General features: G+C 39.2%; 2 protein-coding genes across 7 annotated transcripts in view; one reads left to right on the plus strand and one right to left on the minus strand.

The window, feature by feature from the left end:
- Positions 1-24,031, minus strand: part of RUNX2 (RUNX family transcription factor 2) — a 151,792-nt gene that overhangs the window by 92,825 nt on the left and 34,936 nt on the right. The gene's annotated exons all lie outside the window — the stretch shown is intronic.
- Positions 14,209-24,031, plus strand: part of SUPT3H (SPT3 homolog, SAGA and STAGA complex component) — a 279,815-nt gene continuing 269,992 nt past the window's right edge. The window contains exons 1-2 of one of the 5 annotated variants that reach the window (XM_074820226.1): positions 14,360-14,604; positions 14,824-14,875. The gene's annotated coding sequence lies outside the window, so the exon portion shown is untranslated. Of the gene's footprint in view, positions 14,225-14,359; positions 14,605-14,823; positions 14,876-24,031 lie in introns of those variants that run through there. The other 4 variants (XM_074820227.1, XM_074820229.1, XM_074820225.1 and 1 more) reach the window with 4 other exon arrangements.

Here is a 24,031-nt window from a genome sequence, read left to right on the forward strand (position 1 = left end):
GATAAGCTCCAGTGTCTCTTGGCAGCGCTTTACTTTCGCTTTGGTTGTAAATTGACTGTTTGCCCAGCTATTCTTTGCTTTTTCTTAAGTATGACAAATAGTAACTCTAGATTTGCACGTTATTTGGTCTGTTAAGTAGGCATGTGGTAATGAGTTCTGTAACTACAGCATTCATACTCAGACTATGGACTACTACAGTTTGTTTAACTACTGTGTCCCTGCCCCATTGATTTATGGCCCAGATAAAAGAAGATTCTTTGTGTCCTGAAGTTAGTCAAAAGCGTTTAATATTTCAGCACCATGCACTGGTTTTTAGCATTTATAGTCCCTGATACAAACATAAGTATAAAGGTTTGAAAGACAGCCTAGAAAATTATTACATAAAAAAATCAATCTTGAGAATATTACTTTTTCCCCCAGTATTTTCAGTAGGAAGTGAGGACCGAGAGCTGAGACTCTTGCTTTCTGTCTCAGGTTTTGATGCTGACTTGCTCTGTGACCTTGGACAAGCCTTTTAGCAAGTTTTCCTTCAGTATAAAATGGGGTACTAACTATTACCATATACCTTTCGAGATATAAAAATACGTATTAAATTCTCAGAAGTCCAAGGATTAGCAGGGCTCTGCATCTGTAAAGCATACCAGTAATACCAAGAGAAAAATTCTAAAAGTTGGTAAGAAACATGCCGTGTCACTGCTAAAAATTGTCGGCTTTTCCATGGCATGCAGTGAAATGCACGTTATATAAACAACAGAGTAAATAGTTACTGCTTCTGTTTGTTTTTTTTTTTTTTTTTCCTAAATTATGTATTTTCTGCTTCTCTAATAAGCATGGACTGCAAGCCTAAGTCTAGGTCCTGCTGTAGGGTTCTCCCATTTCCCTCCCTGTCTGCAACCTCTTATGCCCCATTGGAACTGCATGGATTTCAATGAGGTTTAAAGCAGCAAATGACCATATCATCACTGGAAGGAAAGAAACGTGGGCCTACTTGTCATCTTGTAACAGCATTTGAAAGAGAAAGTATGGCCTGTGCTTTCTGGCAGTAAAAACCTGAATGTGTAGTACAATTAGAAAAATGTATGGCCTGTCTTTTTCAAGTTTTTGGTTTGGGGTTTTTTTTGTTTTTTTGTTTGTTTTTTTTTTTTTTTTAACTGCATAAAGTTGTTAGGGTCCTCATAGTTAGGGACAAACTATTTTTTCCATGGCAAGACTGACTTTGTCCCTTTCCATTAATCCTCTTCCCGACTTCTGTGTAACTAACTTCAGAATGAGGAAAAAGTCATGTTTTTTTCCTTGAATGAATTCAGATAAAATCAGCACATTGTTTTAGAGATATAAAAGCTAAAAAAATGAGAGCTTAAATTCTCTCCCCCCCCACCCCCCCCCCCCCCTTTCAGCATATATAAAACCAGCATGAGCCAGAAACTTCACGGTTATTTTTTCTGTTGACCTCAATGAAAACTGGTTCCCTTGACTAACTGTGGGGAAAGTGGGTGGTATAGCTGTTTGTAATTAAAAAGGGTTTATACATTTGGAACCTTGCAGAGTCCCTAAATTTTGCATGCTGGTTTTTAAGAGACTAATGAAGTGCACTCTGGCCAGATACAAGCTCCATAAATCTCACACAGAAGATACTACAAGATGTAAGTCAGTCTCGAGTGGGAGAGGTTGTTTTTAATGCTCCCAACCACAAGCACACCACCAGATCCTTGCATTTACTCTCTCAGTGTTGCAATGGTGAGGATTCCCATTGTAAATCTATTCTCAGTAGCATGAATGGCAGAAAAAAATTTCAGGCAGATTCTCTGTTAATAACATGAGTCTTGAAGCTGAAGCAATGGAAAAACACCAAAGAGTGATAGACTTGCTCTTAAAAGGATGAAAACGTACAACATTGAAAGGTGATGCAGTCTACAGGAGTCAAATAGAAGAAGAAAGCATATGGTAATGGCAAATGTAGAGTAAACATAATGGACATAGCAAACCAACTCTTTGAGGAACTGTAAAAATTAGTCTATTTTTGCCCTTTCTTTCCTGAAGAGTCACTCAAATGATGAACTAAGCACAGTCAGGCCAGATCAGAGGATCAAGAACATAATCATATTTATGGTATGACATAAAGTAACCCTGAAAATGCTGAGCATCCTGGTCACATTTTAGTATGATATATGTGTGCCCCACGTTAGGTGTGGCCTTAAGACCTTGGGTGCGTGGGGCATAACACAGGCTAGACCCCTTAGTCGACTGTTGTGGAATTGGCAGCCAAGTCACAGGAGACAACAACATCAGTCCAAAAACAAGCCATATGAGCAGATGACAAAACATTAGACATCACAGGAATGATTCTCTCTAGTAATAAAAGACAAAGATCTGGCAGAAAAAATATTATAGGTGAAGCTGCCAGCAGTATCTGCAGTTAAGCTTGTCTACCACGTTCCAGTATAAGACCTTGTTTTCACTCACATAATGTTGCCAATTTTTAACTGTTCAGGATGAGCTTTTCAATCCTGAGTCTGCCTCAAGCTGAATTTTTTGGAAACTTCTAGCAGAAATACTTCTGCTGCTTCTAAGATCGGCATTAAGAGAAAACACATTGTTTCACAACAGTTTAAAATGTCTTAGAATCATCCCAATATCTATTTCAGAGCTGGGATGGGAAGTTTTACTAAGAAGGAGAGGAATAAGGAGGAAAAATCAGATAAGTTCCTTTTGTTGCCCTTGACCAAAAGGATCCACCCGAACTTGGCCGAGTTAGAAGTTGTTGAAAATTGTTGAGGTTTTTCTTGCGCGTGCTCAGTACAGATGGAGTAGTTGGCAGCTAAATTTTGCAAAGCCTCCATTAACAGCACTGGGCTTGCTAGACTGGATTGGATCTGTAGTCAGTCTAGTTTGACCAATATTCTCCCTGACAGTAGGCTGCACTGTTTTAGAGGAAAGGATAAGAAACCCTAGAGTCAGCAGATAGGTATGAGATCTATTCCTCCTTTAAGGTCTCATCCTAGTTAATAGTAGCTTATAAAATATGATCAGAATGACTGTCAGCAGTTCAGTCCTAAATTGTGTCTTTTGGAAGTCTATAATTCGACCATAAAAATTCCTTACAGGCTGAAATCTGGCTTATACTCTCAGTTCAGAAGTCAAAATTCTCTACAGATTTTTTTAAATAGTCTGTTTTGAAGTGATAGAAAAGAAAAAATAGTCATGTACAAATTCTGCACATTTCTTTCATAATGAACTTCATAATTCAGTTATGATAAGTATGATAAGTTTTAAAGTATTTGTTCCAAATGCTGGTCAGGCCCTAGAAGGAATGTGAGTAATTACAATCTTCACCATTAACACTAGACATTCAAATGTGAGTAAGATTCTCTGACCTCAGGATATTTAGGAGTATTATGATATTAGGAGCTTATGTGACGTAATACCAAATTCTAGTTTATCTTACAAATATTTAGACAATTTATTAAATGCATACATATTGAAAAGCAGGGGAGAAATCCTTCTGTCCTTTCATGCCAAAACTCATCGTGAAGACAGTCACTCAAATGTTTTCCTAATTTAAGCATAAGAAAGACATAACCTGGAAGTATCCAGGAGGAACAAGTAAGAGGTCCTCAGAGGGGGCACAGCAGATGCAAAACTGTTCTTGGAAGACCACAGCAGCTCTCATTACTACCAAGCTTCCCTTTGTAGTGGAGAAGATAGAGCAGCTCTTCCCATCCTTGGAATGCTTTCAAACATACTCTGCTTGGCACCCTGAGGTTAGCGTGATTTTTGAGCAGATAAAAGCCCGTTACATGAAAAGGCAGATCCCACCCTCTTTCTTTTTTTTTTTCCCCCTCGGTAAGAAAGAAAGAAAAGCCTTATTCTGTTTGCAGTTCCACTGATTTCAATGGGAGCCTTCATGGAATAAGGTGCTGCTTCACCTAAGAAGCAGAGGCAAGCCTTTAAGTAACTTGCCACTTTGGGTTACTCTTCTTATCCTTTCACATTTCCATGTCTAAATGCCCATCTTGCTGAAGAATATGTGAAGTTTTTCAGCTCTTCATTTCCACTCCATTTTAAAGACCTAGAATAATTTGTATTTTTAGGCATGAGAAAACCATCTTCCAGAGTTTTTGACAATTGAAGAATATGGACTGAGGGAATCAGAGGAAAGCTCTATTTACTAAACACCACATGTAGATTACCACTGATAGTTTTTCTAAGGAAATTTATGACCTGTGTGGAGTAAATAAACTCCCTTTTTGGTAAAGAATCTGCAAGCCAATCATTCATGCTTGCTTAGAGACGTTACTGTTCGTGTTGCTTTTATGTGGAAGGCTACAGTAAAGGGTGATGTTATGTCTAAAATAGACAGTTGGCAGCTCTGGGGAAAAAAAAAAAAGGCAGCCATTTCTGACATTACTTATCATGAGATTCTTGCTAGATTATGGCACATTCACTCTGATTTAGGAAAGAAAGGAAAGATAATGATAGGACAATTATAATTCTTGTAACTAATATGTTATCTTCATGCACGCACTTGCATGCCTAGCTACATTTACTGGCAAGTTATGGCATTTTACACATCTGAAATAAACAGAGAGCTCTCGGTATGTTCAAAAAGTTTAGTAAGTCTGAAAGCTGTTTGCTCTGTATGTCAAAGTAAATGAGAATGGGACAGACACACTTCTTCTCCTGGCTGCCCACCCTGTACTTGCATCATTACACTCCTTCTCTGCTCCCCTTCCTCCCTCCATTTTATACTCTGGATCTAATAGAGACATAACAGTTTAAGGCAATCATGAAAATTAAGTGAGAAGAAGGAACTCTATTAAGTGTCTGCATATCATGTTTTCAGAAATATTAGTGTTTTTCATGCACAAGTAACTCAGTGGCTTTCAGTGGTACCCCTCTTGATTTACACTGCTGTGAGAGAACTGGGCTGTTATTATCTATTAAGTCTACTGAATTCAATAGATGCACACAATGTGTGCTTATTTTCTTTAGACTATCATATGTGAAATTATCAACACAACCTTTAGTAAATAATATTTTACCTATGAAAGTATTCTGAATTTAAAACAAGTAAGTGTCTTTCTGAGTGATGATCCCCATGTCCTTAACTCACCCCATCGCGCTTCAGCACACAGGCTACGTAACGTCACTGGGGCTTTGCCTTCTCTGGAAAAATGATCTGTTTTTGACAAGGCGTGTAAAAAATAGTTTTACACTCTCAGATCCTCTCAAGTAGTAGTAGAAATGGTTGCCTCACTGGTGTGGACAAGGTCGGGTAAGTTCATTGCTTATTGTAGCCTGTCGAGGGCTCGTGGGACAACTTGCCTGCCCAGGATTTGCCTCAGAGTGTATAGAAGAATTTCTTACAATAGGTATTGAACTCGACTGACTGACTTTGCACTGGAAGAGCAGTTGTTTTCAACACTACTCCAAGATGTGCGGAGAGTGGGCGGCATTTTGACAACAGTTGTCAAAAACACGTCGTTTGTCTGGGGTAGGTGCATACCTACTGAAATATCGATGCTATAAAAGGCCCAATTCAGTAAACTTGGGACAGTGCAAAGTCTGCAAAGTTGGCATGGACTGTGACTTTCAATGCTGACTTACAGTTGCAGGATGTCAGATGATGAACAGGATTTTTAATACATTATCATCTACAAAAATATGGGATTCGGGGCCACAAGCCAATCGTCAAAACTGGATGATTTTTATGATTGTGTAGTCTAATTTAAAGAAGAGTTGACTTTGATAGAACAGTTAGTGGGTGAAAATACCCATGTTATAAGCAAGTGATCATTACTCTCATCACATGAAGCTGATGACATAATACATAATACAGCAGCCCCTTCACAGACTATGTGCTCTTCCATGCTCTTATGTGAAAAAGCTTAAGAAACTGTTTTGCCAAAGGTCAGACTGGACCAAGTATCTCTGTTTCTTAGATGTTTGCTAATAATCGACCAGCTCTATGGAAGCATCATGAAAGAAGTGGATTGTAGCAGTTTTCTTTTTCTATGGTATTTATTTTTGCACTTGCACAAAGAATAAGCTAATGTATGGGGAAGAAAACTGAAGCAGAAGGTATTTTCAACTGATAAAAGATGCTGTTTTGTATGGAACAACTTCTAGTTGACCTTTGCAATGAATGCCATAAAATACTATTTTGGCCACAAATGGAACAACATTTTTAGAAGGATTAATGTTTAATCTGTCTGTCTGTCTGTCTGTCTGTCAATCTATCTATCTGTGCAGAATTTAAAAAAGACTAAAGGAAGCTAGCAGCTCACTCTCACTTATAATTGCATCTGTAAAACTTTAAAACTGTGCAAGATCTTTCTCTACTGTGCTGGATGCCATTAGCATTAGCATATTACCACAGAAAAAGAATCTAAAGTAGACAGCAAACTTCATAAGAAATCTTCCACAAGCCTTCCATCCCTCAAAAACTTTAATCCCCAACAAGAACCTGACTTTCACAAAACCCACTAAAATATATGAACTGTTCAGTATGCTCACAGGGTTGATAACAGTCAGAGTATTTTTTGATAATGATAAAATCCAGAGCTATATTAAATGGGAGAAAGTAATTTTTGAGGAATTTTGAAAACCCAGAGATATTTCAGAGTAGTCAGTCACTGCACTTATACTCAGGGGATTATTATTTTTTTGGCATTGTCCCTTTTTTTTTGGCATTGGTACAGGTTTCTATCCGACTGCATGTCCTGTGGCATTCACACAATAGTGCACAAGTACCATGCAGTCATTCTTTGTCTTTCCTGGCCCTGGATGTTAGGTGAATGTGAGACTTACAAATAAAATGGACGCTCAAGAGTCTAGATACTTTACAAATACTTTGTAACAGAGGGAGAATAGGGAAAGAATCTCTCCAGATTCAAGAGTTCTGTATTGGAACTCTGTAGCAATTCCCAGTAAAAATGCTTTAGCTGATCCCAGTTGTAATATTGGTTCATTGGAAAGAGTGACTGGATATGTCCTTTGGCTGATCTGAACACATTGCCTATAGTTTAAAATCAACATCTTAACTTTTTAATAATTTAAAAAATGTACCTACTTCATTAGTCTAAGAGTATTTTAAAATGCTTCTGTATTTTCCATCATGATGCTAAGTTGACACTGGCAGAATGGAAATTGGAGAGAAGTAGCAAAGAAATAAAAAAGTATCCTACTCTGTTTCCAGCTACAGAAATATCCAAAGCTGCCAGAGAAGCACCTTATACAAAAGAAGACTGTCTAGAGAAGAGGTAAGAATATTCTCAGGAGCTCTGCTGAAGGCAGTGCTTCTTATCCAAAAGAAAGACAGAAACATGTAATTGTACCCTTCCTTTAAAACTAGGTCTTACTGCTTTCCTGTGTGTTACAGATCACACGTTATTTTACATTGGAAGCTTAGTGCTAAAATCTAAAATATAAGGGCCAAGTTCTGCTCTTAGATACACACGCACAACTCCAATGAACTCAAAGAGAGCTGTGTTCATATGTTTAGCAGTGGAATTTGGCCCTAAATATTTAAACATTTAGTCAGAGAAAAAAAAAAGCTTCTCTGATACATTTGTATCTCGTATCTAATGTACACAGATTACCACCACTGGGCACCCACATTAAGGGATAGAAAGTTTTGGGGAACCATAAACTCTGCATTCTACCTGCTCTGAACGGTCAAATAACATGAATTTGTTTCAGAACATTGAGGAAATTAAATCCTTAGCAACCTGTGGCTGATGTTATTTATTCTGCAGTCCAGGAGTAATTTGATGCGAATTCCTGGCACTATTCCTATATTTCAAGAAATTACTGTTTTGAATGGACTGATTCTGGAAACTTTCATTATATTAATATGCAATCCAAAAAGAACTAATGTCCTCTGCTTATATTTTCTCTGCAGAGGAAAGCTCAGTGTTCTGGCCAATTCTCACTTATCTTTCAAAGGCTTATGACAGGAGTCCATAATAATCTAAACATGTCATTTGGAAATGGTTAACCTGAGGATCCCACCTGCTCTCCATGGCAAAATGACCCCAGATGTATTTTTGTTAAGGATACAAAGGATTCAGAAACCCGCAAATTTTCTTCAAGCAACGTAATACTCCAATTAGTATATCTAATATAAGTAAACAATAACTATATAGACATGTTATTTTCCTTGGACAGATGACAGCTAGAGGAGAGCTGAATTCCAGGTTCAGGCACCTAAATTTGGTTGTCTACAGTGTAAATGTTTACATTTAAGCTAGCTGCTTAAGCTCCCATTATACTCAATAGTGATCTAAGGCTCAATTCACTTGCCTAAAATTAAGTCTCTAGTGCCAATACCTATGCCTTGGGCTACCTAAGAAATCACCGTGGGGCTGACACATATGAGTCAGGACCTACATGAGGCCCTTTGCTCTTTGGAAAGGCAGATGGAGGCCAGAAAACATAGCCCAGAGTACTCGATATAGATAGCTAAACTCATCCCTAGTAAATGCAGTCAGTGGCTTCTAGAGAGCAAGTCTAATGACCAAACATAGGTGTCTACTTCTGGATGAACTGAATTGGTCTCTGGCCTGCACTGACCATGCTGACTGAGTTTCCATTGACTATAATCCGAACCTAAGCACAGCCCACATGTAGACACCTAATTTTAGGTGACTGCACCTGAAGTTGAAAACTAGTCCTGATACCATAGTTGCCAGAATATATCCTGTTATTCCAGTAGTCACTATGTTTTTGCTCCAGCCAGGGTTAAGCTACTTTGGTTGTGCATTTTGTGCAGTACGGTGATTTCAGTTAAAGAGTGGCAGGCAGGAGAGAAAGAGTAATGGGGAGGTGTGATTACACGGGTGATGAATCTGTCTTGATGTTGTTTTGCTTCAGTGGGTTCCTTGAGATCCATTCAGGCAATGTTTGGCTAAAGCTGCTACCTGCTGCCTAGTTAGAGGAGTCTCTGGCTCTTTCCCTTGCTTGGGAGAATTGGAGCTTTGCCTCCTCTTTACTGGTCTCATTTTTAGGTGACCAGAACATTTAGCATACTGCCAGGGTGCTCTTTTCAGAGCTACATGTTTTTTTGGCACAGTCAGCTTCATAAGGAAGACTCTGCACCAAAACTTAATTTCTGTTGTTAGAGCCTTTTGGCTGGAGCTCTCTAATCACAGAGGTCACCCTTGAGTATCTCTGGCTATAGAGATGCAATGCAGGATGTTGCCAAAATGCTGTGACGATTGTAGGAAGTAGGTAGGAACAAAAGCATGTGCAGGCTTCTAAGTTCATTAATAACTATGGCCAGTTGGGCCTTCTATTCGGGTCTTGCATCAGCACTAACAAGGTAAGTTAAGAATGATCCAGGACCAAGAAATTCTTTGCTGGTACAAATCATGATTTTGGTTTGCTCTGGTGGTTATCTTGGTTGAGATCAAACCTCAAGCGTTATTGTAGATAATATATACAATTATTAGCATAAGTTTCCTTGATTGTGTGTGGAAACTCCCAACCTCATTTGTGGAAGCCATGGTTTTGAATAGCGTACAACAAACTAGCATTGTATAAGCTATAGTCTTAGTTAGAGCAGTTGGAGAGGCTGAAGGTGTTGGTGGCTGGGAAAAGGACTCCCCTAAGTAGTTTTTTTTCAAGTGAATTGACTCATCAGTTAGGAACAAAACTCTGCTTTTATCGTATTTTCTCTTTCATTTGTATGCTGCTTACTTAAGGGTGTGCCTCTGGTGCTGGCTTCTGAGAGGACTGTTAATACATGTGCAAAATGACTACTACAGATTGAAGCTCTTGGTCACAACTGGGTTACACCACACAAACTTCTATCTTTAAGATCATGGTGGTACCTAATTCTGTTTCTCCAGGTGGAATTGCCTTAAATCCATTTTGGCACAGAAAACATCATTATTTTCATATTGTGCTAGTCTACTCTCCTGCTTTCATCCATATGAGCCAGGAGTGAATAAGAGTTGGCAACTTCATACTCGACTATTATATTGCAGAGTACACTTTAATCAGCACCCTAATAGCACGCCCAATTAATTGGGACATTTGCCAGCAAACCAATTCACTTCCCTACACTTCAGTGGCTGTAAATGATGGATAAATAGCATGCTTGCTGTTGTCTGTGAGCGTATTTGTTGTAATTAACAGGTATGATTTGCTGTTTGCTGGCATGTGTTTCCTCAGTAGCACTCTGCTCATTTTTGAGTAGGATCCCTGTTCCAGTGCAGTTGCTAAAAATAAATAAAGGACAGATTTCCCTTTCAGTGTTTGCTTAAACGAATGCAGTGCTTTTGTATTAAACAAATAATGAATGTAATCGATGTATTTCTATGTAATGCATTCCTATACGGTTTTGACAATAAAGGTGATAATTTAATTAGCATGCTTCTGTTTTAATTCATATAGCAAACAGGACTTTGCCATACCATGGAATATTTTATAATAAAGGGAGGGATTTCTGCTGCAGCTTTCTAATGCTACCTTTTTCACCAGGGGTTGCATGGTGGTTTGCTTAAAAGTGGTATTTCCTTGAGGGAGATCCACAGAAGTACAATCTATTTTCTGAAACTGGTATATGCTATGATTTACTGTATGCATGTGACATGTTCTCTTATTTGGACACCCTTTGCCAAAGAAATAAAATTGGACTCAGCAAACTTTTCTAATCCCTCCATTCCTCACAGATTGCTTTAATGGAGGCTGAAAAAAATTATTGGAGGTAAATGAATATGAAAAGGGAAATGGTATTGGGGAAATCTCAACAAGGGATCTTAAAAACCAGGATGGCCATGGATCAGCAAAGGGTAGAAACACTCATGTAATTAAAGGAGAACATCATTTGTGGGTTATCCGAAAAGAATTGTCCATGTTGGCATTTACTTTGACTTGTTGGCAGGAGGAAAAGAAACCACCCTGTACCACTGCATACGGTTCCTTATTAGTTGTGGCTTCTGCAGAGGCTCCGTCTCTTCTTTGGAGCATGGAGGATTTCTTTCATTACATAATCTGGATTTTTTTTTTTTAAAAAATAGATTAATTATTTTTTTCTCTTGTGTGTGCAAATTCTCTTTGCACCAATGCTTCTATACTGAGGTTATTATGCCAAAGGAATGCAAGCATCTAGAGTAACAATGGTTCATTTTCCTTTAATGACTTTGTCGACAGGATGGAGACATTTTTGTGGTGTGATGAATTCACTCGGTCTCCCGTTGTGTTTTCTCCACATGCTTTGGAAACTCTCTCTCTTGCTCCGAGAATTGTGGCCATCCACTCCAGCAAGAGCTTCATTACTTTATATTCATTGTATTTAAATGACACCCCAGTGGTACTGACCTCCTGGGATGATTGATGTAAATTATATGCTATGTAGGGGAAAATAAAATCTTTTTCTGACTTTTTATGTTCTGCAGAGAAATAAAAAGTGAAAACAAATGACAGAAAATCAGGCCTATTCAAAGTGAAACCTTGTAAGCATTATGGTTTGATCAGACTCCAGTTTGTAAAAGTGCTGAGACAGTTTATAATGACCTTACAATCTGAAAGGTGACCCAAAAAGGGAAAATAATTTTGTATGTGCCCTTTTTTGGTTCTGTGTAATGCATAACAAAAACTTGATCAGATTTTTTTTTCCTCTCTGTGAAGTTTACTAAGAATTCAGGCTCGAATAGGGAGCAGCCACTGCACTTTTATCAGCTACACAAAAGCACAGTACAAGAAGGGTCATTGTGTTCCTCAGTCCTCTTTCCTCCTGCCTTCTAATAATTTTATTTTTATTGATTTAAGATTTCATAGCCAGCAGGTATCTGTCTTGCTCAATTATTCTGCCAGGAGTTATCACCCATAGAAGTGGCAACGGGGGGAATGCTATTTCATCAGCCCAGCTCATCATTGGGCAGTAACTTCAGTCACTTCTGAACTGGTAACCTCTCACTGTGGGCAAAAGGGTTTTGCAGAGCAACAAAATTTATCAGAAAATGTTCTGTCAGTGCTTCTTCAGGCACCTCACCAAGTCACATTGCCTCTATCCAAGCTCCTGGAAGTTACGTAGTTCACGCTGGACATGCTCAGCCATATTATCCCAGTAATTCCCTTACTAAGATTATCATAAGGAATTGGCATTCTCTATTTTCTATGTTTTCATAATAATCTGTCCTACCAATCGTGATATACATAAAGATATGCATGGTACATACCATAGAAATATCAGCAATATGTTGCCTTTCCTTCCTCGGTTTAAGGTTTTGGCAAATCACAGAATTTGGCTAAAAACTTGAGTCGCCTCAAGGAAGACTGCAGTACCTTTCATAACTTGACAGAATGCTTTGATTCTCCTTTTGGCCAGGAAAACAGTTATCAATAATCCTACTTTGGCTGGGGGTGCCCAGGTGTCTTAAAATGTATAGAAGGAAGGAATAGTTCAGACCATCTTCCTTGCAGTAATAACTAGACTTTGCTGTGCATGCAAGAATCAGCAGCATGAGGCCTCTGATTCTCAAGGATATTATCTTAGCTGCTTGGTGTTTTGCCCTGTTGCTGTCAGCGCTTGGGTGGGTATTGGCTTTACTTTCATAATCGTAAGCAACAGCAGAAGGGAGAGAGGCTGGCAGCACTCGGCAGCGAGCAGCAGAATCGCCTCGTCTTTCTGAAGCTGATGTGGGAGGTGGGAACGGGAAGGAAGCAACGCAAAGGGACTGATAGGGTGTTTATATGAAGTAGTAAGAAGGATGGAGAGTGAATGGTAGCCAAAAAAAAAAAAAAAAAAAGGGTGGCAGAAGGAAGCTAAAGGAAAAAGGCAGAAAATAAGATGACTTTATAATAAGCTGGAATTCAGATGGCCCCTAGAGTGTTAAGATCATTGCAGTGGTTGCCAGAGCTTTCTTGTTCCACCTTTTCTTATCCCTCAAAAAAAGAGAAGTAAAATGCTAAGATGTATGTAAAATTATGAAGTCTCTAAGCTGTCAGCTTCTTAGAATGAATCCTAGTAGAAATAATATGGATCCTGTTCAGAGTGCAGGCAAGAACTTGAATTAAAGATGGACCGAGGACAAAGCAACAGACAGACTGTAACTTTTGAAGTTATACACCCTGCAACCCTTCAAGAAAAGCAAGGGTTTTGGAGGTGAAGAAAGCACTAACAGTTACTCCATTTACCTTGAATTCCAGTTTATATCACAGTACAAATGAGCCTGTCTCCTAACAAACCTGCATGTGTACTTGCAAATGAGTGGAAGGATCGAACTGAACTCACAAAACCCTACAGTTAGGAGGTGTTGAAGAAAGAAAAGGTGAAAAGAAGAAAGGAAAGGTAGGTTAAATGCTCCAGCTTGCCTAGTCATGAACCTGTCGAGCTGACAGGACACAGGAAGAGGAAAGCCACCACTGTCAGGAATGTGAGTGATTCTGCTTATAGATGGAAGGTATTTCACCACCCCAATGCATTTAACCACCTGGGTATAGAATAGACTATTTCAGTTGGAAGTGACCTACAATGACCATCTAGTCCAACTGCCTGACCAATTCAGGGCGGACGAAAAGTTAAAGCATGTTGTTAAGGGCATTGTCCAAATGCCTCTTAAACACTGACAGGCTTGGGGCATCGAGCACCTCTCCAGGAAGCCTGTTCCAGTGCTTGACCATCCTCTCAGTAAAGAAATGCTTCCTAATGTCCAGTCTGAACCTCCCCGGGGCATCTTTGAACCATGGTATGGCTAAAGTAGTACAACTACTAGTTGTAGTAAGCATCCACTGGTATTTCCAAGGCAAAAAAAGTACACAGATTAGCTATTTTACGCAGCGAGGGGAAGACACTGTACTATTTTCAAACACCTCTACAGTGCTGCAGAGACGAGGGTGCGCTGGTACCTGCACCGAGGCCAGACACCTGTGTAAACGCACACACCCCCTGCTAGGGGGGATCCAGCCTCCTCTCCCCAAACCCTGCCCGGTTTTTAGCACCCGGAGCAGCCCTGAAGCCTCCTACCGCCACCCTCCAGCGACTCCCGGCGTCGAGGAGGAAGGGGGATGCCCATGGCCGCGCGGGCTCTCCCCTCAGCCGCCAGGCTGCACCTGCGGGAGGCGGGCCGGGGACCGCGATCCCGCGGAGGGCTGAGGGAAGCGGCGGCGGCGGCGGGGAGGAAGCGGCGGCGAGTCCCGCCCCGGCCCGGCTCCACCCCTCGCCCTGGGAGGCGGCGGCCGCCACACAGCAGATGGAGGCGGCAGCGCGTCGCGGCCGGTGTGTGGCGGAACCGGCCCCTCCCCGCCGCGGGCGGCGCCATTTTGCCCCCCCTCGCAGCCTTGTGCGCCTCAGCGCCGGAGCCGCAGCTGCTGTGGCGGGGGGGGGGGGGAACCGGGGACGGGGGGAGGGAGAGCGAGGCCGCCGTTTTTCGTCCCCCTCATTTCGTGCCTCGGTCCAGGCAGCGCGTGGGGGGGGAAGGGACGAGGCTCAGTTCCTGCCCCTCGCTTTCCCTTCTCGGATAGCCGCACACGGGGTGGGGGGAACTGGGCACCACCACGCCAGGCTGCTCCTACCCTCCTTCCTTCCTTCCTCCCCTGCACATCTCAGCCTCCTCCTCCTCATCCATCCATCCATCCATCCCCGGGGTGAGCCTTTAAGTGAGTCACCAGCGAGGGCACGCAATTGACAATGTGTTGCTGCTAACTAACTTAGCAGGGCTGCTCATTTTTTGGGGCCTTCAGAAATATTAACCTCGCGGATTCCCGTCAGCGATACCTGTGAAGCGCTGCTTGGCGGGAGGGGGCGGCGGGGGGTGCCTGTGGGGGCGGGGGGGCTTCTGCTAACTCCATCTATGTTCGCGGTTTTGCGTTTCGTAGGTCGCGCTGGCCAGATGCGAGCAGCAGCGTGCGAAGCGTAACCGCCGTGGGGGTATGTGGCCCGCAGCCTTGGGAAGGGGCTCCTCCGCCTAAAGCCATCTGCTCTGGTATCGAAGCCAAGGTGCTGAGAAGCGGCCCTGCCTTTGACCCAGGCAGCGATGCTGCCTGGTACCTGGCCGCCAGCTCGCTCCCACCCTCCTGACCATAGCGATTTTGGGTGGAAGCGCTAGACCTGGGCTTGCTCGCTGTCGGGAGGTCACAGCGAGCAGCTTTCCCCATGTTTCGCTCTTGCGTGGGTTTTCTCGTGGGTGCGGTATTGTTACACACGGTGGACCCTGCCCTGTTCGTTCTGTTGTCTTGCAGCTAGCCTTGAAGGTGTTTCTAGAACTTTTCTTTTTAAATTGTAGACTTAAAATTTTGGGATGGTGGCCAGGCTTTGGCCTGCAGTATGCCATGTATTGTTGGGTGTTGTTAATTTCTTCTTGTTGCTCTGATGCTGTGAAATGTCAGTAGTTTGTAATTTTTATCTGGAGGAAGTTGATTTTATTTGTTTTGCACAAACAGGTGTGGTGGTTTATTAATAGGAATCCTGTAATAATCCATATAGAAATTATTAGTCCTTACAGAAGTTACTGGTAAATGCTAAAAACCTAGGAATAACAGCTAGTCCAGAAGAATACTTCTCTGTGTAGGCTTTAAGTGGTTTTGCCACTTACTAAGAATATTTTTATATGTCTTATGTACAGATCAACTGCTTGTAAGTTCCTCGAAACTATACAAATGAATGCTTTGCAGTCTATGAATGCAAAGCACAATATACATGCAAAAAATACTCTGCATGTGAAGGGGAGGTAAGAACCTGACGTTGCGGACAACCAAGTTTGCTGTACAGAATTAGTATTAATGATTTATTGCGAGACATTTGATTTCCTAAGAGTGAATCTCTTTCAAGGTTTGCAGTGGTGTTGGTGATATGCTTAAATTTTCTTTTGAAGTCTTTGATCTAACTCCCACATCATTCTCTTTCTTGGTACAGGCCTCTCTTTCCCTTTGGCTTATTTGGCACAGTGCAGTGCACTCTCCCTTTCTCCCTTTTTGCATATCTTTATTCATTGTTGGCCAGATTCAAGTGGCATGGAAGGCACTGTCAGTCTTTCTGTTAACTTTGGTGGATTTTGCACAGGCTCGTATTTGCATGTTACTAATATGCAAATCAGATTTTATTTATTTTGGTTCCATTTTGTCTTGTGTATTGTTGCTGTCTAGATGGGAATACTGATGTTAACAGTAGCATTTCCAGCTGTAACAGTATTTAAGCTTTTCCAAAAGCCCCATCTCTGTGAGTCTTATGAAAGCGTGAAAATGTTAGTTTTCATTTAGATAAAGAAATTCTTAGCTGTGGTGATTCTGAAGAAGAGCTTAAGTTCTAACCAGAATATGCAAAAAAGGCAGGAGGAAAAAAATCAAAGTCATGTCTCTGAGAAGTAAACTAGAAATCCTTTTATGCTTTACTGGCATTTTACTTGTGATTTGCAAATACATGTATTTGGAAACAGTGCTTAAGGTTTAACAGGATTCAGTAGCCTTTAGATTATTTGCTAAGCCTCTGAGTGTCATAACCAGCTGAATTACTCTCATGGGCTCAATTCTGAATAACATAGAATGGAGCTGTCTGAAATTTGATTAGTCAATTAGTAACTTGTCAGCATAAGCAAGCTGTAATTTGGTAAGCTACAAGTGTTTTAAGAATTACTTACATATAATAGTCTAGAGCAACACTGAACATTGTTCATGTTGTTACTGCCATTCTGATGCGATGCCCTCAAGCAATGAGACCAGCTAGACAGTGTCTTTCTAGGTCATTATTGCAAGGGTGTTCTAAGGCATGAGGCCAAACCCAAGCAGTGTAATTATACCATAGAAACTAATTGAGTTGATGTACTTGTTGTAATTGTGAAATATCCAAATGTGTAGATACACAAAGTATGTAAAGAAAAGTAATCTAGTTAGGCCTATGTTCTCATGGAACCAGGCAGTAGTGACTCAGTTATGAGTTTATCTGGAGCTGATCAGAAAACTGCATGTCAAAGGTACTGAAAATTATATTGATTTGATTTGTAATCTGTGTTTCAGATAATTGGCATTTGTAGTGCTACATGTAAACATTATTAATTTGAAGTAATCTTAGTAAGTGTTCATTTGCAAGCTAATGCAGAATAAATTTCTACTTATAAATAATCTGGCTTTTCTCTACCCCTGTATTTTGCATACTTTTGAAGTATTACGTTTGATTACAGACATGCACACAGTCAGCCACAAAGTTTCTAGTTCACACAGCTCCTTAAACTGTCATAGAAGAAGTAACAGTAATGGTAAAAAGAGGCCAAGAGCTTGTATGAAAGAGGGGATTTGAAGACCTAGATATTGGCCTAACTTGCTAGTGTCTCTCAGGTAAATCATAAGAATTACCAATACAGCTTTCCACTGTTAAGTGCTTTTAAAAATCGTGTGCTTAAGTAGTGAAGAAAAATGTGTATTTTCAAATAAACAATACATTTTAGCAGAAACCTATTGGACATCACCTGTGACCTTGAGATCTCTGGAAGGGGTTGATGTCCTGAATGTTACTAACTTATTGTTAGACCTACTTCTCCAGAGCTAATTTTATGGTGGTAACTTAAATTAAAGTCATGGCTGTTTTTTCTGTAGTTTTCCTTGTGTCAGTGTTGTGCAGATAAGCGACAATAGAGGTAGATGTTTTCTGCTCTAGAGAATTCAGACTTACGATGGCAAGCAGTGATTTCAGAAAGGAGAGGAACAGTTCAACAGTAAGAGTTGGAGAAAATTCTTATAATCTCGGCTATGTATTTGGCTCGTCATTCTTGACTGGGAATTTTTGATACGTACGTTGATGCCCTAACTTGAGGGCAGCAACAGGGCAAAGTATGAAATTCCTGATATGCCGGAATGCTCAATTAATGTCAATGTGGAACTATATTATGAAATTATTTTAATTGTATTTCAAATAGCGAACTAAACAGCTCAGGGTGATATGGAAGGAGGAGGACTGATGTGATCAGTGTGATAGGTTGGAAAGATAGTATCATCTTGAAAGCATTTGAACAAATGAAGGCAGGTGAAGGTCTAGAGAGAAATTATACCTAGGAAAGTATAGTTTAAAGCTGATAGTAAGAAGGGGTAAACTTGGCTGTGCTTTACAGAGAATCCAGCTGCATTAGCAGAACCTTGAATTTGGATGGAACTAAAGGTAGATGGGAACCATGATGACTAATGGATTTGCTTGTTGGCAAACGAGCAGTAAAGCATACTGGCAGAACTAACTTGACATCTGCATATTCATACAGGGATGTTTTACTCTTCAGAAAAAGCAAAATACTGAGTAAGTTACAGTTCGGGGTCTGTTCGTCTTTGCATGCTGGAGTCAAGTATGTAAGTTCCTAATGACTTGAAGCCTTTTTTTGACACAGGACTTGCAAGCACACCTTATATTTGCTTCACTGAAAATTGTCAGTGGTTACTGCAGGAAGGTCATGGCGCTAGATTGCACGTCTACACAATTACTAAATAATTGGTATGGAAGATTCAGAATGCTACTAAAATAATGCATTTTGAAAAAGTAATTGCTATTCCAAAGTAAGTTACAGGAGCCAGATTCTGGAAGCTGTGGAAACTTTGCTCTTAGTTCCAGGTTGTCTGGTCTTTACCCTGTTTTGCTAAAGCATTTTTAGGAAGGAAGAAAAAAGTCATTGGTACTTAATTTGCAGTGCCATTAACTGCCAAATGTGGCATGGAGTTCTGCAAAAAGTGCTGCACATTCATTTTAGAGGGAAGTGGGCATATACGTTATATTCATTTTCCCTGCTTTCTTGGTTAAAAATAATCACTTCTGGGGCTCACTTCAGAGCTCTGATTAGACTTGAGTTAGAAACTCTGAGAGAAGTGTTTGTAAACATCTCCAGATGTGGAGGCATACCTCTCCTGTAAGATGATTATGCTGTATGTTTCTCAGTCTCAAATAAAATAGTCACATCTGTGTATTAATACTCTTTCAGTAGTCCAGACCATTCTGTGGTCTGTTTCAGAAGGGGCTTAAATAACTGTCATGTCTTAACCCATGGATGGACAAATAATAGCTTAAAACACAAGGACAAGCAGAGTCATTTCAAGTAAAATACAGTGGTTGTTACACAGAATAGAGTCAGGAGTTTATGCTTTAGTCTGTAGTTGGTTAGTGACTTTTTTTTTTCCTGCAAAGTCAGTGAGAGAGTTCTGCTTGTTTACTGCTTTCATTGAAGGTCTCTGGTAAAATTAATGTGCAAAGATACTTTTTTATGAGATGTAGAAATGACCATTAAGGATTATTTTATCTCCAGGGATGTTGAACAAGACAGTTTTAAAGATAAAATTAATAATATGCATTTTATTCTTTGAACCAAAACCTATGCCTACATGTATTTGAAAATTTGTTTTACCCATTGTTACCGGACATGTATGTTTCTTCTGTAACTTCTAAATGGGAATGAATCACTGGATTGCCTTATAAATGGAAAGGGAGAAATGATGTTCAGTTGTATTTCTTGTATTCGTGTGGGCTTTCCAAGCATGTTTCGTTCCAAGAAAGAGTGTTATGGTTAAAGATGAGATGCTTATTTGTCTGGGTGGTGAAAGCTGGGCTGTGCATTGACAGCTATAAGATGAATATTTCTTTCTGGTATTCACTTTAAAATAAAACTATCATAACCATCTAGTCTATCAGGTAATAAATGCAAACAGCAGAAGCAGATGTGATGTGTTATCCTTAGCATGAATAGCACATGCATTCCACTTTGTGATACTTTGTTAATTAATTAAAAAAATGAAAGCAAGCTGAGATTGCATCCCTAGCTTTGAACAATATGATTGTGTGCAGACCTGATGCAGATGTATCACTGCCTGCCCACAGATTGCTTCTAATCCTGGATTTGGTCTGGCTGTTCCTTGAAAGTTTGTGCCTTTACTTTATCTGCTTGGCTTTTAAGAGGCTGTGTTTAGGGAATATGGAAGTTATTAATTTTATTGCCCATAAGCAAAGCCCTTTCTTAACTGTTGCACAAGAAGCTGATTTTTTTGGATGTGAACAGTTTAGAGGATGATAAAGGAGTTTGATTATACACTTTGAATCACTTATTTGTTTTAAAATCGAGGTATCCTTGCACTGTGCTTATCTGAGACACTTTAGAATGTTTCTAGTTCCAGCTTGCTTGAACAGCTCAGGAGAATTTAAGGACTTAGTGTTTTAATTTTCAGTTATTCCATGCTACTGGGAGAGTGGGTGATCAGCAAAACAATATGTGTACTACAGAATTTGGTTATGGGTTATTTTACTTATTTATTATAATTTTGAACAAACACTTAGAAAGCCAGTCTCGTGTGTGTTCAGTGGGGTTTATGGTTATGTTTTTGTTTTTTAAAAGAAGTACACTAACAGAACTCTGTATTTCCTGTAGTTAATTAAGTTCTTAACATCTCCAATCCTAGAAGGCTGTTCTCTTACACTCTCTTGTCTGCTGGTGAGGCCATGCGTGCAGTAAAATACTCAGTGGTAACAGACTGGTTAATCTAATTACTCTGAAGTAGAGGGTGTGAAAACAAAAGCATTAGTTTTAATTTTGTGTTAATTCATAGTCATCTTGGCTTTTATTTCCTTCCTGTTTTGTTTGGGTTTATATAAATGAAAATATGTCAGTCTTTAAATTTTTGCATGGTTTCAGGTTATATGCAAAATGTATTTATGAAAGGCAAGAAAAGAGGACTGATGCAGTAACCACATTAGATGTATGTTTGATGCATTAAGTCATCATAACAGTAAATTCTACTCTACTGTGTTACTTAATGTAAAAATTTATGCAGGGACACCGTTTTTCTTGGTAATTCTGCACCATCTTTAGCCTGTAACAGAGACATCAGATAAAAGCTGTGAGAATCCACTTTTGTTTTTAAACTGACCCAGTTTAGAGTTATGTCCTTTTTTTGCATGTGTGTGAAGTGGAATCTGTAGTAATGTTTGCTCTTCCTGATTGAGTTTGTATCAACTATTGCACAGATGTATTGGAGGGCTGTTCTGTAGTGACTGGATGCACCTTTCTCTTAGACCTTCCTGGGGTATTTTGGCAGTGGTGGCTGGTGAAAGTATTTGAGTCATATTTCAGAAGACAGAGTTGTTGACGTGTGTGTATGTGTGTGTATATATATATATTTTAAGCCTGCGTATGTATATCGTAAATGATATGAAATATCTTGGAGATTTGGTGCTCTACAGTTACGGGCTAAATGTATAGCCTGTAAATTAAATTCAAGTTTTAGAAGCAGTAGAATTTCAATTCTCGTACATCTCTCAACCTGATCTTGAATAAATTAGATGGGTTATACAGATCACTTATTGATTGTACAGGCATCAGTGTGAGTCAGTAGTGCTTGGTAATTTCAGAGTGGATATGAAGGATGGCTATGAATTGAAAGTTTGCCCAGGTATCTTACTTCAGTGAGAAGGTTGGGTTTGAACTTAACAAGAAATTACTTAGAATTTGTTTCCCACAACTGAGAACTTTGTTCTGCTGATTAATATGGAACAAGTGCTGTTTTCTGTTGTGACTTTCTAATGTAAAAGACACTGAGATTACAGCAGATGCTTTTAAATATTCATATTCATGATTATATATACCTTTTAATGTATATTTTTTTATTTTACATTTGATTACAATATTTTACTTATGGGAACAGAATTTGTAAAAGCTGGACCTGTTTGGATAGGAGCTCATAATTACTAGTCCAAATAGTGTTAATCAGAAGTTATCTTCTCCTTACTAGAGTTCATGATTAAAATACAGCATGTTGAAATAATCTGTGACCTAATCTGAACATCTGAATTAATTTTGTAGGATATGGCAAACAGCTGGATTTCAGTTTGGAGCTAAAACAAGTACAGTGTATTGACCCATTGAAGATTACAGTAGGCTTTTCAGTTCCATGTTAGCTTTACTTATTGAAGAAAATTGATTTGAGAGTGCTTCTTCTTTTGAATCATTTTTTTTTTTTAATGTCCGGAAGAAAGGAAATGGAACATACGGACGATGGGACTTTGATGTGTAAAGAAGTTAATTATCTAAACCATCAAACAAAACATGGGCTGTGGAAGTAATTATTGTAAAGGGTCTGACAAAGCCTGACAAGCTGCTGGGTTTTTTATGTCAAGAAAATGCTGTACACCTGCTTGATTTGAAAGTTAAATCATTCGGTTGCAGTAGGAAGACCAAGTTTTTGGTGAAGCAGTAGCTGATAAGCTTTCAGCTCTCAAACCTACTGGTACTTACACAGATGTACAGCCCTTCAAGTTTTTTTAATTAAACTGTTCTTGTTCACTTGGAGGGCAGGAACCTTAAAAATATTTTACTCCAAAATAGGACATGTGTGAATCACAAATGTTTATGGTGTGAGGAGGCAACTGTGCAATTGTGTTCCATGTTTTTTGGGAATTTCTTTATAAGTTAGCAGAACAGAACCTCACTGATAAAGCAAAAGGTCTGCTATGGATGTTCAAAGAAAGTAGCCATATGATTTAAATGATAGAGCTAGTTTAAAAAAAAAAAACAGCAAACACTTAAAAAAACCTTAGGTCTTTGTATGTTATTCTTTTTTTAAACTTTATGGCACATATGATTGATATGTTTCTGGATTTTTTTTCTACGGCTGTTTTAGAAAGTATTAACTGAGGTATTTCCCTAACTACTTTCTCTAGGGTCCAGGTAAAATACAGAATTTACAGTGTATTAATTTATATTTAAGAATATTGGTACTGTGGTATTGGATATAAATATATAGCTACTAAAATTAACCATAATCAATCCCAATCAAATAATGAACAGTAAAATACGTATAAATTTCCCAGTCTTTGGGCTGTTCCTGGTACGTGGGTACCATTTCAGCTTCCTCTTCACTCCCTTCCATGTGTACATAGAGCTTTCCTAGAAACGCTGTCACCTTCTTTCATGTTATAGATGTGTGGGTATTTTTAAACTCAGTAATTTGACTGTTTAGATTATATGACTCTTTGGTAACTGTTGATTATGGCAGTATCCTGCCAACACTTAAGCCTGGTGTGTAACTACTCGTGATTAAAATCAGACTTTAGTGGGAGTAAACTTGTGATTAAAGTTGCACATGTGCCTAAGTGCTTGCAGGATGGGGACTTAAATTAGAATCTGCTTGAAGATGAACAGAAGTCTGTGAAAATCTACTTGAAAGCATTAATAAAAAAAGTAAACTTACATCTAAATGCAGAAACTTCTTATTTTTGTTGCTCATCCATATGCTGTTATGCCATTCAAAGCACTAATTCTTTTGTTACTTTTTGAAGGTATCTTACACGTTATGTTTAGAGTATTGCAAGTTTTCTTAAACCAACGCATAATATTTGTGATCGATTGCAATGCTTTTAATGGTGTTTAACATAAATCTGGTCACGTGCTTTTAGATTGTCTTTTTAGAAAAGAAATCTATCTTAACTTCAGAAGTTTGAAGTGGAGAAAGGTAGGATCTCTTTAGAGGTCTTGGAGCAGAGCAAGCTGTATTAACATACGGTTTTCATTGTCATTACTACTGCCACTACTAATAGTACAAGAAATGAGCAGTACAACTCAGCTGTTACTAGTGTGCAGCAAACTAGAAGAGGAAGGTATGTAGTGGGAATATATTCTGTTTATCAGGAGACTTACATAGTGTGTTCAGTTCTTTATTAGAAAATTTCTTGAAGGGAAAAATGAAACTCCCTCCTAGATATTTATGGAGTCTTCCATAATTAGATAGCTTTTGATTTTTTTCAGTCTCTTAGTAAATTATTTTAAAAAGTGAAATTGTTTAGGCAAGTCAGATGCCTTAATTCAGAGGAAAATGTAGACGTGCTAATTACTTCATAGAATAAGAGTAGAATTGTCCTGGGTTTGGTTTGGAGTTTTTTAATGAGAAATTTGTATAGAAAAGCTGTAAAATATCTTATATAGATAGTACCTTCAGTCATATAAGTATTATGATGTTCAGGTCCCACTCTTTCTAATGCATTTCTGTTTTAAAGGCTTAAGTAATATGTGTACGTAAAGCTGGTGTTTTGGAAAAGAAGCTTGTGATCTCAGTGCTCATCAGTTTTATCTGGCTT

Source organism: Strix aluco, chromosome 3, assembly GCF_031877795.1.
Source record: "Strix aluco isolate bStrAlu1 chromosome 3, bStrAlu1.hap1, whole genome shotgun sequence".
In the NCBI taxonomy this organism is placed as follows: Eukaryota; Metazoa; Chordata; class Aves; order Strigiformes; family Strigidae; genus Strix; species Strix aluco.